The following is an 18,347-nucleotide window of genomic DNA, read 5'->3' as shown; positions in this document are numbered from 1 at the left end:
CGCGCCGCGCGGACCTACAGACTCCTGCCACCGGCAGCCGGCTTGACAACGTAGACAAATTTAGACAAAAACACACCAGTGGATGAAAATAATTGCATGTAGAGTCGTCGCTTTCGGATATCAGTGCGGTCTGACATGGGGGCGAACAACAGCATGCGACGCGTCTCCTTCGAGTCGGATGAGAATGACAAGTCAACAACATTAGCCGGCTAGCTACCTAGCATGTAACAAGCTACCATAACGCGCATTCAACATAGTGGACGACTATACTGAGCGGCTTTGCTTAAATGCAGCCGAGTGACATTTTATTATTACCGGGTTTCCCCCCATATCACCACTGTGACTCGCCCATATGCCCTTCACAACGGTGATGTTGTCATACTTGGCATTCAGAATACACCTGCTGAACCCCTAGCGTTGTCGATTCGGTTCCAATGTATTGTCATCTTACAGCACAAGTACAGTACAACCAGAATACATTTGGCATACAACCAGAGTGCAAATGTAACAAGTCAAGTTCAAGTTGTTTTATTTAGCTATTACATTACAGTGAAATGCTTGGTTCTTTCACTGCCCAACTCAGTCCAACCTAAACCAGCCCAACCCAGTATTGATTGATTGAAAACTTTATTAACAGATTGCAGAATGGGTACAATACAGTACAGCTCAATACACACAATTGTTAAGGGGATGCAGACCAGAGAAGGACTTTCGTCTTGTTTACATCAGGGTCCCCCATTTCAGTCCTGTTTGCTTAATGCCTTGTCCACTTCCTCCACACTCCAATGCCCTTCAACCCTGCCCCTGTCAAACCTGCTCTTTCCATTCCCTCCATCATGTCCCCCCTTTCTGATGAATATTTCCTGCACTTAAGAGTCAGACACACATTCCTAGTAGTTGAGCTGTGATGAATGAATGAATGAAAACTTTATTTAACAGATTGCAGAATGGGTACAGTACAGTACGGCTCAATGCATGCAATTGTTAAGGGGATGCAGACCAGAGAAAGACTTTCGTCTTGTTTACACCAGGGTCCCCCATTTTCAATTCATTTTCAATTCATCATTCAGTATAACCTAGACCAGCCCAACCCAGCATCTTTCACTGCCCAGTTCAGCCCAACCCAGTCCAGAATAGTTCCCTCTTTCATGTTAATATGTGATTTAATGATGTAATATTTTGAAGAGTAGAGACAGTGTGATTAATTTACTATGATTGAAAATCAATTTAGACGAAGACGTACAAAGAAGTAATTATCACAATTAGCGATTTTTTTTGTCTGGTAAAAAATCTGTTTGGCTGGTAAAAAAAATCAGATACTCGCCAGTTGGCTGGTAAGCCAAAAAGTTAGTTTCCTCCCCTGCTTGAAACATTTTCACCACTGTCCCAAAATATTTTAATCGGCCCAAATGTATTATATTTTACATTATCTAGACTCATATTTTTATTTATCCTTTATTTATCCAGGAATGTCCCATTGAGATACAAGATCTCTTCTTCCAGGGAGTCCTGACCAACACGGCACACAACAAGTTTCAACATAAAACAGGGCATTAAACAAAAAACATACAATTCAAATATAAATACAGAAGGCCATTTGTGCAGTGGCAAGGAGCATAATCAGATCAGCAATAGCATCAGGTAAAACAGTTACATGTTTCATGAAGGGCTAATCGTAGCATACCTTTAAAAGCATTCACAGTAGGAAGTGCCTCTAGACAAAGTTTTACTTGCAGCGTATTCCATAAAAAGGGAGCATAGTGGGAGAATGCAGCTTTACCAAGCTCTGACTGCATCAAAGGAACATTTAAAAGCATCCCATTTGCTGCTCGTCTGGTATATGTAGACATCATGATTATTTGGATACTGAATAAAGATAAGATAAGGCCTAATGAAGAAGAAAGGAGAGAGTGATGCCTTCTGAAATATAAAAGTTGAAATTAGTTATTACTAGTTAGACTGTGTGCTTGTTGACCAAATTTCAATACAGTGTTGAAGCCAGCTGTGTTTGTTGACAAGACTGTAATGCCAATGTAAAGCCAATGTAAGCAATCAAACATAATGGCTAATTATGTTGCTTGTGCAAGGCCATCTTCACTGGACTTCACTGGGAACCTCTGGATTACCAGACGACTGCTCTCCCGAGCCACTGTCGCCCCTGTATGCCCATGTTGCGGTACAAACCTTAACTAATGTTAGCTGCTAATGCTAACTAAGCTAAGCTAAGCCTGGAAACACTCACAGGCACAGCTGAGAAATCTGTTTAGTTTATCCAATACTAGTGAGGGAAGGGGGGCTGAGTGTCTCTCTCTCTCTCTCTCTCTCTCTCTCTCTCTCTCTCTCTCTCTCTCTCTCTCTGTGCGCATGCGTGTGTTTCGGAGCGAGTGTGTTGGAGCGGGGCAGGTTTGACTGAGCGGTTCGCGTGAGTTAAAACTTTCTGAAAGTTATTTCTATCTTCTATCTGTGTGTCTATTATATATGTACGTTTTGTTTGTCTTTTGTCTGTGTTGTTCATTTAGTGTTTGGTGTGTTTTGGAGCGAGTAGCAGCCACCAGTTCTGCTGGTAGGCATGCCGCCCGTAGCTATGAGTTTGGAGCGTCTGACGCACAGACACGCTATAAAGCTCTCCCCGGGACTGAATTGCACCGTAGAAGAGTGCAGGCTTGCAGTCGGGGCTATTGTGGGTCATGATAGCGTGAAATCTGCATCGCGGATGAATAATGCAGTTGTAATTTTTTTGGATTGTGTAGATAAAGTGAATTTGGTTGTGGAGCAGGGAGTGGTACACTTTTACCCCCGTGTTTCCACTAGTAAGTCCTGCACAAAGAATAATCATTTCCAATGTTCCTCCTTTCATCAGAAATGAGGTCCTGGAAAGGGAACTGGCTAGACACGGACAGATAGTTTCCCCAGTGAAAATTATTTCTCTAGGTTGTAGATCCCCTCTGTTAAAGCATGTGTTATCTTTCAGAAGACAGGTTTTCATGATTTTGAAAAATTAAAAAAGTGATCTGAATTTATCAATGAATTTTAGAGTGGATGACTTTGATTATACTATTTATATAACTTCAGACACGATGAAATGCTTTGGATGTGGGATGGAAGGTCATATGATTAGGTCCTGTCCTACTAAGAGGCCTGGGCCCTCATTCATCAACGTGACGTAGAAAATGTTCTATTTCCACACGTAAGCACAGAATGTAGAATGTGTGTACGCACAGAAATATTGGGATTTATCAACCGTGCGTACACAGGTCCTATGCTCCTCCGTGTTGATAAATACCTCTTTGTTCTACCGTCAATGCTCGTGCATGATTATCCATATATGGTCATGAAACACCCCCCTTGGGATGTGAAATAATGGACTGACCCGAGCGGAACTCTGAGAAACTCCACGGGAGATTGTTCACTGAGGCGCTGCCGAACCAAGAAGACACAACGCGTGTTATGGGATAAATAAAAGGCGGACTTGTACACGGTGATGTCAGATATCAACGGCTCCCTAAGACCATTGCTGCAATTCTGCCTGGACAGCTCGAAACACTAATAAAGACCGTGCTGGAATATGACTGCCTTTTCCCGTTTTGTTTGATTAATACCCAGGGATTAAAGTTCTCCTCAATTTTATTCCAAATCGCGACGGATTTTCCGTCAATTTTCTACCTGCTGCATATGATTTCTAGAGGCATACAATCTATTTTGATGTCAGTATTGGGTAGCCTATATAAACAATAATACGAGAGCATATACAAGAACAATGAATCTCACTGCCATGTATGATGTAGCCTATACGCCATGTGTAGCCTGCCTATATGTGATCAATACAAACTTGAACTTGAATTCCATCATGTCTGTGTGCGGGTCACTGCGGGAACTCACAAGGCTGTTGTCACAATGTAAATAAGAACGTGCACTGAAAAGTTACAGTATGTAGTTGGTTGATTATTTGTATGACAGTCAGTAAACCCTTGCAAAAAGTATCCGTTTTATTTAATGAATTGAAAACATGCAGCATGCCTTTCCTCCCGGCATGCAGCAACAACATGTATCAGGCAAATGCGCATCGCAACATTGACTGAGTGGAATCCCTTTCTATTCACATAACTGCATTTGTGATGGAGCTTTGACAGCTACAGTAACAGTCTATTGCTCGATCCATCTCCAATATCACGATGGACCGTGCCGGTGGCAAAGACCCGAGGGTGGAGAGGACTTGAATGAATTCCATCATCATATTTATATGTTGTGTCTGTCCACTATGTTTGTTACTTTGTTATTCCCCCCCCCCCTATCTATGTAAAGCGACCTTGGGTCTCTTGAAAGGCGCTATATAAAATGAAGCTATTATTATTATTATTATTATTATTATTATTATTATTATTATTATTATTATTATTATTATTATTATTATTATTATTGTTATTATTATTATTATTATCACATCTGTGCGGGAGCTCACAAATAGACTGTTAGTATCAGTGAAGTTTCAACGGAGGTCATCTATTCCAGTGGTTCCCAAAGTCGGGGTCGCGACCCAAAGGTGGGCCGCGAGCAGCCACGGGTGGGCCGCGAGATGATTTAAAAAAATAAAAATAAAATAAAAAATTATTTTTTTATTTAATTTTTTTTGTCAGGCCACTGAACTTAGAAGCAGGCCAGGAGAGTGTTTCTAGTTGTATTCAAAAATTCTATTCTATTGTATTCTAAAATGTGACTATATGGTTTTATATTAACTTAATAAATAAACAAAAACGAAAAATCTATTTATTTCAACGAACATTTCAAACTAAATAACAGATTATGCACATAAAACGCTGAAAACAACCGAAGCAACAATAGTATTTTAATGAGGCTATTATTATTATCATTATTATTTTGCAACAAGTTAGCTCTCTCATAAATAGCACATATAAATGAATAACTAACTTGAACTAACTTAATAGGGTTGAAGTGATATTTGGCTTAAAAAATCGGTCGCCTGGCAAAAAAAAAAAAAAAAAAAGCCAGACGATGTGCATTGGGCCGCGGCTCTCTGACGCCTTATTTTCTGGGCCCCGGCCTGAAAAGTTTGGGAACCCCTGTCTAACCAACAAATTGAAGTAGAAAGCATTTCGTGACCAATCTTATTTGGAAACATGACACAAAATAATTCGCTTTTTATTTGAAACAATATTTAATCGCGTTTGGAGGTTGGTGTTCTGCGTCTTCCCCCCCCCGTGCCAAACAAGCAGGCCAACCTCTTGTTCGCGTGTGAGCCCGTTATAATTACACTACTGTCGCTATTTTACAATGAACTATAATGAATTACGGGTCATACAGAAGTTGAACACGCCAGTGTTGAAACTAATGCACGGAAGCTTATTTCCGCGTTGAAACTAATGCATGAACTGAGCAGCGCATATGCCGTAGTAACGATATTCTACCACTGGGCGTCAGCTAAGCATGCTCAGAGCTGTGCGTACACATAAGCACGAAGTCAAGTTCAAGTTGAAATTGATGAATCCCACACTTTGCTTAGAAATGGTCGTACGCACAGGTTAAGCACATATCTGTGCGTAAGTCACGTTGATGAATGAGGGCCCTGGGTCGTCTGATCAAACACCGCCATCACCCAGGGCAGGTCCAAGTGGCTCGAGCACCAACAAGGGTCGAGAGAGAACCTCTGGGAGGAAAGGAACAGGAGAAGGTCTGGTGGAGAAGACAGGACAAGGTGAGAAGGTGCAGGGGGGGGGGAGAGGCCTGGTGGAGGGAGTAGAACAGGGTAAGCAGGTGCAGGAGAAGAGGAGAGGCCTGGTGGAGAAGACAGGACAAGGTGAGAAGGTGCAGGGGGGGGGAGAGGGGGGGGGGGCCTGGTGGAGAAGACAGGATAGGGTGAGCAGGTGCAGGAGGAGAGGAGAGGCCTGGTGGAGAAGACAGGACAAGGTGAGAAGGTGCAGGATGGGGTGGACCTGGTAGAGGGGGCAGAACAGGGTGAGCAGGAGGAGGGGGTAGACCTGGTAGAGGGGGCAGAACAGGGTGAGCAGGTGCAGGAAGAAAGAGGTTTGGTAGCGGAGGCAGGATTAAATGTGAATTCTAATTGGAAAAAAGTGGAGAAAAAGGGAAGAGCGAAGGCTGTTGAGGAGATCACTGTGGTCGAGGAGGGTGAAGAAGTGGGAGGTCAGAAGACAGGGGTCGGAGGTGAAGAAAGAATCAGACTGGGCAAACGGGCTGGACCAGCTGCTGGAGAAGTGGAGTGTAGCATAAATGAGGAGGAAATGGAACTTGATGCTGATGTTACCAAAATTTCCCCAAAAAGAAAAACTGAGGTCAGTCAATCTGACTCTAAAGCAAAAAAAGAGTGCCAACCTGAGCAGCAGGTAGACAGTGACAGTGGAGACTCTGACTTCAGTGATGAGGCGGAGTCTCTGCCTCCCACTCAGTCTCAGGCTGACAGGAGGGATGGTTATTCTTTAACTAGAATAAAAAGTTTTCTACAGGATACTAAAGGCTCAAGGGCAGTTAAGGTGGAAAGTTTTTTTCCTGACGTAAAGCTATTTGTTGAGTCCGCTAAGTGGCTAATGAAACGCAATGACAAGATTGACGAAGGTTTCTCTGATCAGGAGATTTATCGTTTAAGGAAACAAGATCAAAAATCTCCAATGATGTTTAAGTTATCTGGTCTCCTTTTATTATTTTATGTCCTGCAGTTTGGATATTTTCTCATAGCAGAATTTAAAGTAGGTACCCTAAATTTAAATGATGCAAGAGATGATGCAAAGAGGGCATCTCTTTATCAACTAATGGATTTAAAAAATATTTATGTGATGCTTGTTCAAGAGACGCACAGTACTGAGGATAATACAGTGGCTTGGAAAAGAGAATGGAATGGAGAAATTTTTTAAGCCATAACACCAGTACTAGTGGTGGAGTGGGGATTTTATTTTCCAGACAATTTTTGCCACAGTCATGTGAGATTGAGGAGGTTGTAAAGGGACGTCTTTTAAAAGTAAGAGTGTTATATGAGAAGGTGAAAATGGTATTTATTGTTGTTTATGCCCCAAATGTTGGTTTGGAAAGAATGTGTTTTTTAGATTCTTTGGCTGATGTTATTAAGGGTTGTGATAATGAAGAGAGGGGATTATTTCTGGGAGGGGATTTTAACTACTGTTAACCCCGTTTTAGATAGGAACCATCAAGAGCCTCACTCTGCATCTCGTAGTCGTCTCTCTAGGGTGATTGAGACGTATGAGCTGAGTGATGTGTGGAGACGAATGCATCAAAAGCAGAGGCAATACACATGGGTTCACACTAGAGATAATTTATTATCATTGGCCAGACTTGATCGGTTTTATTGTTTTAAACACCATTTTAGTGTTTTTAACAATTGTTATATAACCCCTGTTGGTTTTACTGACCATTCTATTGTGTACTGTTCTGTTTTTATCAAGTGTGTAAAGCCACAAAGTGCTTACTGGCATTTTAATACGTCTCTTTTAACTGATCAAAATTTTAGGGACGCTTTTACCTTCTTATGGAAGGTTCATAAGCAGACAAAGGCCAGTTTTATCTCACTACAGCAGTGGTGGGATGTGGGGAAGTGCAAAATTAAGCAGTTCTGCCAACAGTACACTCTAAATGTTACTAGGGATATCGCCAAATCTATGAAGGCTCTGGAGATTGATGTGGAGGAGCTTCAAGAGCTAGCAGAATCCACAGGAGATCGAGGCCATATTGGAGCTCTCAAAGTTAAAAAGTCTGCTCTGGCTGACCTGTATTTCAGCACAGGGTGCTCTGGTGAGGTCACGTTTCAGAAACATCTCAGAGATGGATGCATCTTCCCGTTTCTTTTTCGGTCTGGAGCGCAAGAATGGGCAGAAGAGGCTCATCCACAGCATGCGCTCAGACACAGGTCAGATACTGTCTGAGTCCACTGACATCAGGAGGCATGCTGTAGGTTTTTATAGTAGCCTCTTCCAGTCTGAACTTGGAGAGGTGCAGGAGGAATCTCATGGTTTCTATGAAGGCCTACCAAAGGTAGAGAAAGAGTCCAGTGCAGAGCTGGAGGCGGATGTGTCTCTTGATGAGCTCAATACTGCCCTGCAGAGCATGGAAAATGGGAAAGCTCCGGGTATAGACGGATTACCTGTAGAGTTCTATAAGACCATGTGGGCAGTGTTGGGGGAAGATCTCCTGATGGTGCTCAGAGACAGTCTTATTGGAGGGCAGCTGCCGCTGAGCTGTAGAAGGGCAGTACTCACACTGTTGCCAAAGAAGGGAGACTTAATGGAGATAAGGAACTGGAGACCTGTCTCACTTTTGTGTACAGAATACAAGCTCCACTCCAAGGTGCTAGCTACCAGGCTGAGAGAGGTAATGGGGCAGGTGATCCATCGTGACCAGACCTATTGTGTGCCTGACAGGTTGGTCAGTGACAATGTTTTTCTGATTCAGGATTTTTTGGACATCTCTAGTGCATTGGGTTTGGAAACTGGTCTTATTTCCATAGATCAGGAAAAGGCTTTTGACAGGGTTGAACACCAGTACTTGTGGAAAACTCTAGAGGCCTTTGGTTTCAGCCCAGGTCTCATAGCCAAGAACAAGGCTTTGTACAGTAACATTGAGAGTGTGCTTAAGATTAATGGTGGTTTGAGTGCTCCTTTTAAAATCCAGAGGGGTATTAGGCAGGGGTGTTCTTTGTCGGGAATGCTGTATTCCCTGGCATTTGAACCCCTGCTACACAGGCTCAGGGCAGGCATCTTGGGGGTAAGTGTCCCTGGGTGCATTGCACCTTTTAAGCTTTCAGCATATGCAGATGATTTGGTTATTTTTATAAATAAACAAGAGGACATCAATGTGTTAGTTGAAAATGTGGGACGTTTTGCTTTGATTTCATCGGCTAAGGTCAATTGGGGGAAGAGCGAAGCACTCATGGTGGGTACGTTGTGCAGCAGACTCACTACCAGGGGGCCTGCATTGGAAAAAGGGAGGTTTCAAATATCTGGGAGTTTTTTTGGGGGATGAGACTTTTAAAAGAAAAAACTGGGAAAATGTACTGGAAATAGCTCAAGGCCGTTTAAAGAAATGGAAGTGGATTGTACCAAACATGTCGTATAGGGGCCGTGTTCTGGTAATCAATAACCTAGTGTCTTCTAAACTGTGGCATCGTCTGATGTGTGGTGATCCCCCAATGGACCTTCTCCCTAAAATTCAAGCTTGTTTTTTAGATTTTTTCTGGGACAAGCTGCACTGGGTGCCCCAGAGTGTTTTGTATTTGCCCAAGGAGGAGGGTGGGCAGGGTCTTGTGCATCTGTGCAGTAGGGGTGCAACTTTTCGACTCCAGTTCATTCAGAGACTTTTTTATGGACCAAAAGACTTGGTGTGGAGGCCGGTGGCTTGTGCCATACTGCAACAGTTTGGGGGACTGGGACTGTCGAATTCTCTGTTTTTGATGGATTTTAGCGGTGCTCGGTTAAATGTTCTACCTATTTTTTACCGTGTACTTTTTAAAACATGGAGTTTGTTCGATAAAGGACCGCTGGATTACTCAAAATCACTGTTCTGGCTTTTGAAGGAGCCAGTTGTGCTGGGAGCACGCTTGGACGTAGCTGGTGGGCCAGGTCTGACACTTTCCGGACAGCTCTGCAGGTCAAAGATCACCACACTGGGCCATGTTGTGGAAGTGACAGGAGCGAACATGGACAATGCTGCTGCTCTTGCTTCACGCTTGGGAGTGAAATCCATCAGGACATGATGCTGGGAAAATGGAAGCAAGGGCTCAGTGAGATAGAATGTTGCATGTTGACAGAGTTTAAAAACGGGTCTCTTCATCCTAGTGATGATGATATGTTTCCTACGTTTAAGCTGCAGCCTGATTTTAAAAATTGCACAGGGCCTCTTTTAGCAATGGGAGATGTTTCTGGTGTGTTTTTTGATGAGGTTGATGGAAAATGTTTGTACAGACTGTTAGTCAAGGTTCTCCACAAGGAGAAGCTCAACGGGAGAGGTGACACTCCCTGGAGAGCGCACCTTGGTCTCAGTGATGAGGTGAAACCAGAGTGGCGAGCACTGTACAAACCACCATTATTCAAAAGAATTGGCGATCTGCAGTGGAGGGTTTTACATGGCATAGTGGCTGTCAATTCTTTTATTTCCATATTGAACCCTAACGTCTCACATGACTGTCCTTTTTGTGCGCAAAGGGAAACAGTTTTCCACTGTTTTCTGGACTGTTCCAGGCTGCTGCCTCTGCTAGGGTTACTAGAGAGACTTTTCCAGTCCGGTGAAGAGGTGTTCTCGAAAGAGAGGTACATTTTAGGTTTTAAATACTGTAGAAAGGAAAAAAGCAAGTGTCACCTTTTTTATTTCATTTTAGGGAGAGCAAAGATGGCTGTGTATCTCAGTAGGAGGAATAAGATAGAACAGGGCCCCGTTCCCCGTACCTGGATAACTGAGTTAGCCGGATAACTTTCGGTTAAGTCTGACTTAAGCCGGACTTTCCGGCTCCCCGTACCTGGATTTTCCAAATCACCATGACAACAGATCCAAAAGTTTGAGCCTGGTCGAAAGCAGGGTTTAAGTTCAAGTTAGCCGGATCAACCATCGCCACGCCCCCGCAAAGGAGTGACAGCGCGTTTCCTGGAATTATTCCCACAGTCTAGGATCTGCGTTATACCATTCTGAATTACGTTTTTGTGCTCCATTCTTCCAGAGGGGTCTTTTGAAATGTAAAATAGACCCAAAATGCTGATACTAAATTCACTTTGTCCTAAATAATGCACGTTATATACCGTGACGCTCGCTCGGTGCAACAACAACAAAATAAAGAATATTCTAAACACGGGTCTCTCGTTCATTAATGTATAAACAATGAATTTATCCCATCTGGCACAGTGGCTCAGCGGTAGTGCTCAATCCTGGCAACCCAGCGACCGGTGTTCGAAACCCTGTGTTTCCAATATAATTTTTTTGAATATAATATTAATTATTATACGCAAAGGTAGCCTGGTTTTAAGTTAAAATATTATAAATCTACATGCATTGAGGATGTCATTCTTTATATAGCTCTCAACGTGCACCAAATTGAATTATTCCTATATTGCAAAAAGAAGGAGACGACTGGGTTTCGAACCCCGGTCGTCTGCGTGAAAGTCAAAAGAAGAACCCGTTACACCACAGAGAAGATAAGTAAAAGATCGACCATACATCAATCAATGGGTAAGGGAGCCATATCGTTATTCTGTATAACAGTTTTACTAATTATTTTCGCTAGCAAGATCTCATTTGATTATTCAATCCAGCAGGCAAGTTTAAAGAAATATAATCTGATTGATTGAGGTAATGAGGGACTTAAAATTTGCCTATAGATAACGCATTTAACTTGTCGGCGAGGCGATTGAGCCGTACTGCAATATGTTACTAAAGTTTTAAATCAATTAATCAATCAATGCCGCTAGAGAATCAGGATCTCTGCTCTCGACACTTGCTGCCTTCTCGGCTGAGGCGGGCACGCGCACTTATCCAGAGTCTCAAGTCTGGCTTGAGTTAACGAGACTGAATCCACCTTCGAGGAACAGGAAAATCCCGGCTTCAAACATCGGGTTAACTGAAGCTGGATAATGACATCTTGATCGACTTAGTTGAACCAGGTACGGGGAATAGGGCCATGTCTTGGATCATGATGCTGTATGTCTGTTCAGAAAAATGATCAAAGCCAGACTGAGCATAGATTTGAATTATTATAGAGCATTGAACAACCTAGATCAGTTCACTGATATATGGGCACATAAAGGAGTGTTGTGCTCTGTAATGGAAGATGAGTTGGTGTTGGCAATTGAGCTGATTTGAGTTTTTTCTTTGTTGTGGTTAATTTTTGTTGTTGTTGGTGGTGTTTTTTTGTTGTTGTTGTTGTTGTTGTTGTTGTTGTTGTTGTGCTTTAAAAAATTGATTGTCAAATTGTTTGTAGGTGTTCTTGGAAGAAAGACAAGTGTTATACAGTTGACTGTGTAATACTTTTTGTTGTAATGCTGGAATGATTTATAAATAAAGTGTTGTTAAAAAAATAAATAAAAAATCTCTCTCTCTCTCTCAAATCAAGCCCAAATAAATCATTAACGGTAGTTCCCTGTTGGTAACATTATTGCTAGCTAAACCATATGAAAATGCAGCCCTTATAACTATCAAATCAATCGCTTATGGTAGTAGATTAGCGGCACAGTGGTGTAGTGGTTAACACTGTCGCCTCACAGCAAGAAGGTCCAGGGTTCGATTCCCGCTTGGGGACCAGGTTTCCATGATGCCAGTTACCCAGGTGGGGTATCTCCCAGGCCTTTCTGTTTGGAGTTTGCATATTCTCCCCGTGCTCGCAAGGGTTTCCCCCCCGATAAGATAAACCCAATGGAAAAACATGCACAACAATAGATCGCTAACGCTGTGGCGTCCTTGACGAAGACGGACAGGAGCACTTGGATTGGTCCCCTGGCGCGGCTCACGTTGACGCCTGTCTGCTCCCGGCTGCCCTTGGGGGGGAAGAACGATGGGATGGGTTAATCGCAGATACGAATTGCATGCATGCATCGCATGCGTGCCGATTGATGACCTCTGAGCAGGTCCTAAATTATTATTATTATTATTTTATTATTATTATCAAGAGGTTCATTCTGCAGTGTCCTATTCAGCTCTCAATGTAAGTTTGCTTAACATCAGCAGACCACAGGCTTTAAAACCAATGATACTCTTACTCTTATCGTCTCTGAAGGCTCCCAGGTGACAAATATGCATCCAAAGTAAAAATGTTTATGGCCCGGATTGGCCCGTGGACATTGGAACACAGTTAATTTTTAGCCCTGCTCTAGCCGCTACTTCATAGTAGTTCTCCTGCTTGCTAGCATTGCTAGTTAGCTACTTTCCTTCTGACCCTTGACCCTGACTCCAGTGTGTATTTGATCAGACAGGGTTCTCAGCGTGATGAGACAAACTGACTGGAGATCAGAGGTTCAACGAAAGCAGCAAAGGAGAAACCCAAGATGGTGCCGACATTACTGTCATACAGAGGTCAGCAGCTGTCATAACACTAGGAATTCTGCTCTACCACAGATTCTGCCACCCGCGCACACACACAGACACACACACACACACACACACACACCGTGAAGTGTTGCCTTTGCCATGACAGCGTTGGCTCGCTGTGCTCAGCGCCTTCTGTGTGGGCCGGCTGCTTTGGGAAAATCTGGGATTTAGCAGAATTTGCAGAAGACATGAAGCCGGCTGCTTTGGAAGAATTTGGGGACACTTGTTGGGTTTTGCACCGTCATCTGCATCCTGCCCAGGGCTCCCACAGACATTGCAAAATGAAACGCGAGACAGCGACTCGTCAGATTTTATAAAAAAAAGAATATCGAAAATAAATTCTTAATTCAGAGGAATTTGATCATGGATGAACAAAACAGTCAATGCGAATTGTTGATTTCAATTTCAAGGACTTTTTAAGCACCTTGTAAAACATTTAGCTGTTTTTAAGGAATTCCAGGCCTTGATTTTTTTTGGTAAAAAATCAAGCACTTTAAGCACTTGAAGGACCTTGTGCGAACCCTGATCCTGCCTGTGTGTCTGCTCTGGGGTCCACATCCTGGTACAGTACACACCCAGACTCATGATGTGACATGTGTCTGCCCTGGGGTCCACATCCTGGTACAGTACACACCCAGACTCATGATGTGACATACTGCCTGGTACAGTACACACCCAGACTCATGATGTGACATACTGCCTGGTACAGTACACACCCAGACTCATGATGTGACATACTGCCTGGTACATTACACACCCAGACTCATGATGTGACATACTGCCTGGTACATTACACACCCAGACTCCATGTTACCTGCTATCTGTTACTGCACAATGTTGTTTCTTCTTTTGATTCTATTATATGTACCACTGTATTGCACATCGTTGCGGGCAAGACCACCCGCATTTCATTGTATACCTGTATGCCGTGACAATTAAAACTCTTGACTTGACTTGACTTGACTTGATGATGTGACATACTGCCTGGTACATTACACACCCAGACTCATGATGTGACATACTGCCTGGTACAGTACACACCCAGACTCATGATGTGACATACTGCCTGGTACATTACACACCCAGACTCATGATGTGACATACTGCCTGGTACAGTACACACCCAGACTCATGATGTGACATACTGCCTGGTACAGTACACACCCAGACTCATGATGTGACATACTGCCTGGTACAGTACACACCCAGACTCATGATGTGACATACTGCCTGGTACAGTACACACCCAGACTCATGATGTGACATACTGCCTGGTACAGTACACACTCAGACTCATGATGTGACATACTGCCTGGTACATTACACACCCAGACTCATGATGTGACACGTGTCGGTCTGTGTGTCAGGGAAATAACTTAGAGGAAACTACCTTAATTCATCCACAAGATTCAACCCCAGGATTGCTCATTTAGCAACAGGTAAGTCATGCTAATACATCAAGCAGAATGGTTTCTAACATTTTGGGGTAATTTTTATGATTTGGGTTGGAACCCTGTTTCTTTGGTGAAGGCACCCTTGCTTTGGGGACAGGATTGCTCATTTAGAAAAAGGTAAGTCTTAGTTACAATTAGATTGTATTAACTAAAGAGGTGAAATGTTGGCTGGTCAAGTATTCAAAGATGGCTATTGTCTATTACTAGCTGCTGCAGAATAGATTGCCATACAAGCCCCTCAATGTGAAATACACGTTATAAGCTGCTAAATCTTGTGATCTATGCACAAAAGCCATTCTTTTTTCCCTATGTACTAAAGATTATACCACTCCAACTCAACCCTATGTACTAAAGATTATACCACTCCAACTCAACCCTATGTACTCAATATTATACCACTCCAACTCAACCCTATGTACTCAATATTATACCACTCCAACTCAACCCTATGTACTCAATAGGACTCAAAACTATTCAGGACCATAGGTCTATATAGATGAACACCACTCAAAAGATGAGTTAAGTGAGAGACAGCCTTGGGGAGCTGCTCCACTGACAATTTACATTACATTAGATCAATGTCCTGGTCTGAGAGAAAGTGATTTTCAAAATGAATGTTGGATTATTATTTCCATAAACTATTTCTTACGCTCACCTAGGCTAATCTTTGGAGGCAAAACGAAAAAAGAAAATAAAGCATTCACAATATAATGATTTTGGCATAGATTACCATGGCAACCATCAAAGCTTTGAAGCTCCAACATATCCAGGTCAGTCCTAATGATCACACGCACACACACACACACACACACACACACACACACACACACACACACACACACACACACACACACACACACACACACACACACACACACACACACACACACACACACACACACACACACACACACACACACACACACACACACACACACACACACACACACACACACGGATAAGCCTACATGCTGGCATAACACAGTTTTTATCAGCACTGTTACAGCATACAGCCTATGTCAACAAGCTATCTAGCTAAGGACAATGGGTTTATATACAGTATTTTATAGAGGTGCTTTATTGCTTGGTAGTAAAGCTGATTCAGTACACCCATATCCAGTATGTTGTGAGGAGACAATATGAATATTATATAATGATAATATTGATAGACTGCTGCCAATCGGGTCCAATTGCAAGGTTGTCAAGTAGTGCTGGCTAGCCGTTCTAGGATAACACCATCAATCATCGACACAAGATAGCAGAATGAAACAGAGAATACAGTTAACACTGCCAAATCTGAATCCTTCTAGGAAAATGCATGAATCCAATAAAACCCCTGTCATAACAAGCTGGGAATTATTATCTGACTAAAATGGAATTCACACTTGGTGGGTGTATTGCTATAGTCGTGGATGAGTGGTTCTCAGGAAAGCTGAAAGCAGCAATACAGTCAGATAAAATCAAATCAAATGTATTTGTATAGCCCCAAATCACATTTGTCACAAATTGCCCCCATGGGCTTTACAAGTCAAGAAGAAACATCACAATAGATCCAGAACAAAAAACACCATACAATCCACAGTCCTAAACGCTACATCTGTATCCAACACTCCCAGACTTTCCCCAATGAAGATGAGGAACGACTCACTAACACCTAGCAATAGGGGAGAAAACACCACAGGCAGCGTGGAGGAGAGAACCCTCAGATGGGCTGTTCAAAGGGGATGTCAACAGGATGTCGGTGATAATATAGTGTTGCTACATAGATAGATGGATGGAGAATAGAACAAGCATAATTGGTATGTATGTAAATATTATTTTATATTGATACTTGGCGCCAGTGTATCGATAACATGTCATAAGAGGAAGTACACTGATATATCGCAGTATACATTTTTTGTCCCACCCCTACTAGCAGCAACAGCCAGAGATTTTACTGAGAGAGGTTTATAATGGGAACAATGTGAACAGATCAACACTGAGATTATAACAACAAGTACATTTGTGAATATTCAATACACCAACTGTGTGGGGGGTCAAATATTCACAAATCAGAGAGGGGAACATATTTTGTTATGGGGAAAAAACACTTGTTTATGTAGTTACTGCATGCAGCATAAAAAGATAATAGTGATGTGTATATACAGTAGTACTAGCACTGAGTACTGTGGTCTCTGCACATGACTTTGCATTTCAAGGCTAATGTCAACAAGGCCATGAAAATGACCCTACTCAGGTCTCAGTCATGTGTCCAAATAAAAGAATGTGCGCTTCAAGCACTGAACGTGCTCAATCAAACCCCATCAATCTAATCGCATATTTGTGCCCCCCCCCCCCCCCCCCCCCCCCCCCCCCCCCCACCCCTTGTACCTGGCCAGTGTTCAAAGTGCAGTCGGGGGAGGAACACTCTGGGTCATAAACACACAACAATGACAGTAATTAATTCTGCTCCGCTATGTTGACCAACTGAGGTGGAGCCGTACAGCCGTATCAAAAAGAACATCATGTCTAGCAAACACACCTTGCAGGCTCGACGTGGACCGTGATAAGAGCTCATCGCTGTGCTTCGGTAGTGAGGCCGCGACGGCGGCAGAAGCCAGGCGCGGTGTAAGGCAGCAGCACCGTGGGAGACGATATGACCTTTTGACCCCCCCACACTGTGAGTGTATTGTAAGCTTCACCGCATGTCTGCAGGCTGGGACACACACACAACACAGCCAGGCACGCAATGCCCAACTTGCCTTCACTTTATTGACGTCAGAAGCCCTGCTAGATCTCACCCAGGTGTGCGACTTTTACTTACAACACAAACATGGCCAAACGAGATCGAGCTCCGCGTATATCTCTCAGCCGGGCTGCCTGCCAAGCGGCGAGGGATCTAAGGGAACGCTGGCTGTCTGATCCGCTCTTGCTCATGTTCATCACAACAGCGCTCACACGGACCGTGTCTCATCTCCACTCAGTTAACCCTTTCACTGCCACACGACAGAAGGTGAACCCTTTACTATCACACAACCGACGGTTGTTAACCGGCTGTCGTGTGGCAGTGAAAGGGTTAACCTTCTGTGTGTTGTCGCAGTGAAAGGGTTCACCGTTTTTGGTAGTGCGGCAGTGAAAGGGTTAATGGGCTTCATGAATTACCCCCAGGGTACTTGTTTTTAAGGGTTCAATAGAGCAAAACATTTACGGAAGCAAACGTGTATAGGGTAATTTCATATCTCTATCTATCTAGGACTTGTATTTAAATTGTATCTGGTTCGAATATGAACGTTATCACCCCATTTATTGTTGTGTGGTGTCGTCGACAACAAGACAATAACGTTTTTTTTTTCTTTTTTGCCTCGGGCGTCTTCTCACAGCGGGTGGATCTGAACCCAGTGTTCTTATCCGTACGCAGTGGTGCCTACGGGCAGTCAGGCCAGCTGCGATAAAGACCAGTTAACCCTTCCACTGCCGCACTACCAAACGGTTAACCCTTTCACCGTGACGATACACAGAAGGTTAACCCTTTCACTGCCGCACGACAGCAGGTTAACCCGTTCACTGCCACCCGTTCACTGCCACATGTCTAGTGTGATAGTAAAGGGTTAACCTTCTGTAGTGTGGCAGTGAAAGGGTTAAGAGCGGTAGAGCCATAAACCATAACAGCCCCATTCCCTCACACTCAAATGGACTTATCTCCGCTCTTGCTCGGGGGGAAAGTCAATAATCTGATGAATAATACAATGAGGAGCCTCAACCGAGCCAAAGCGATGTTTGTCAACAAGTGAGGAAAGAATAGTGGAGAGCAGCTCATTGTGGCTGAGTCTACACTGCCTGAGTGGAGAGCAGCTCATTGTGGTAAATAAA

At 43.3% G+C, this 18,347-nt stretch overlaps 1 protein-coding gene across 1 annotated transcript in view; it reads right to left on the bottom strand.

Moving 5' to 3' along the window:
• The window catches only part of LOC311235890 (adhesion G-protein coupled receptor V1-like), a 98,412-nt gene that overhangs the window by 49,539 nt on the left and 30,526 nt on the right, over nt 1–18,347 (bottom strand). The gene's annotated exons all lie outside the window — the stretch shown is intronic.

This window comes from Notolepis coatsorum (assembly GCF_963971535.1).
Source record: "Notolepis coatsorum genome assembly, chromosome: 10".
In the NCBI taxonomy this organism is placed as follows: domain Eukaryota; kingdom Metazoa; phylum Chordata; class Actinopteri; order Aulopiformes; family Paralepididae; genus Notolepis; species Notolepis coatsorum.
This window is presented reverse-complemented; position numbering and strand designations above follow the sequence as displayed.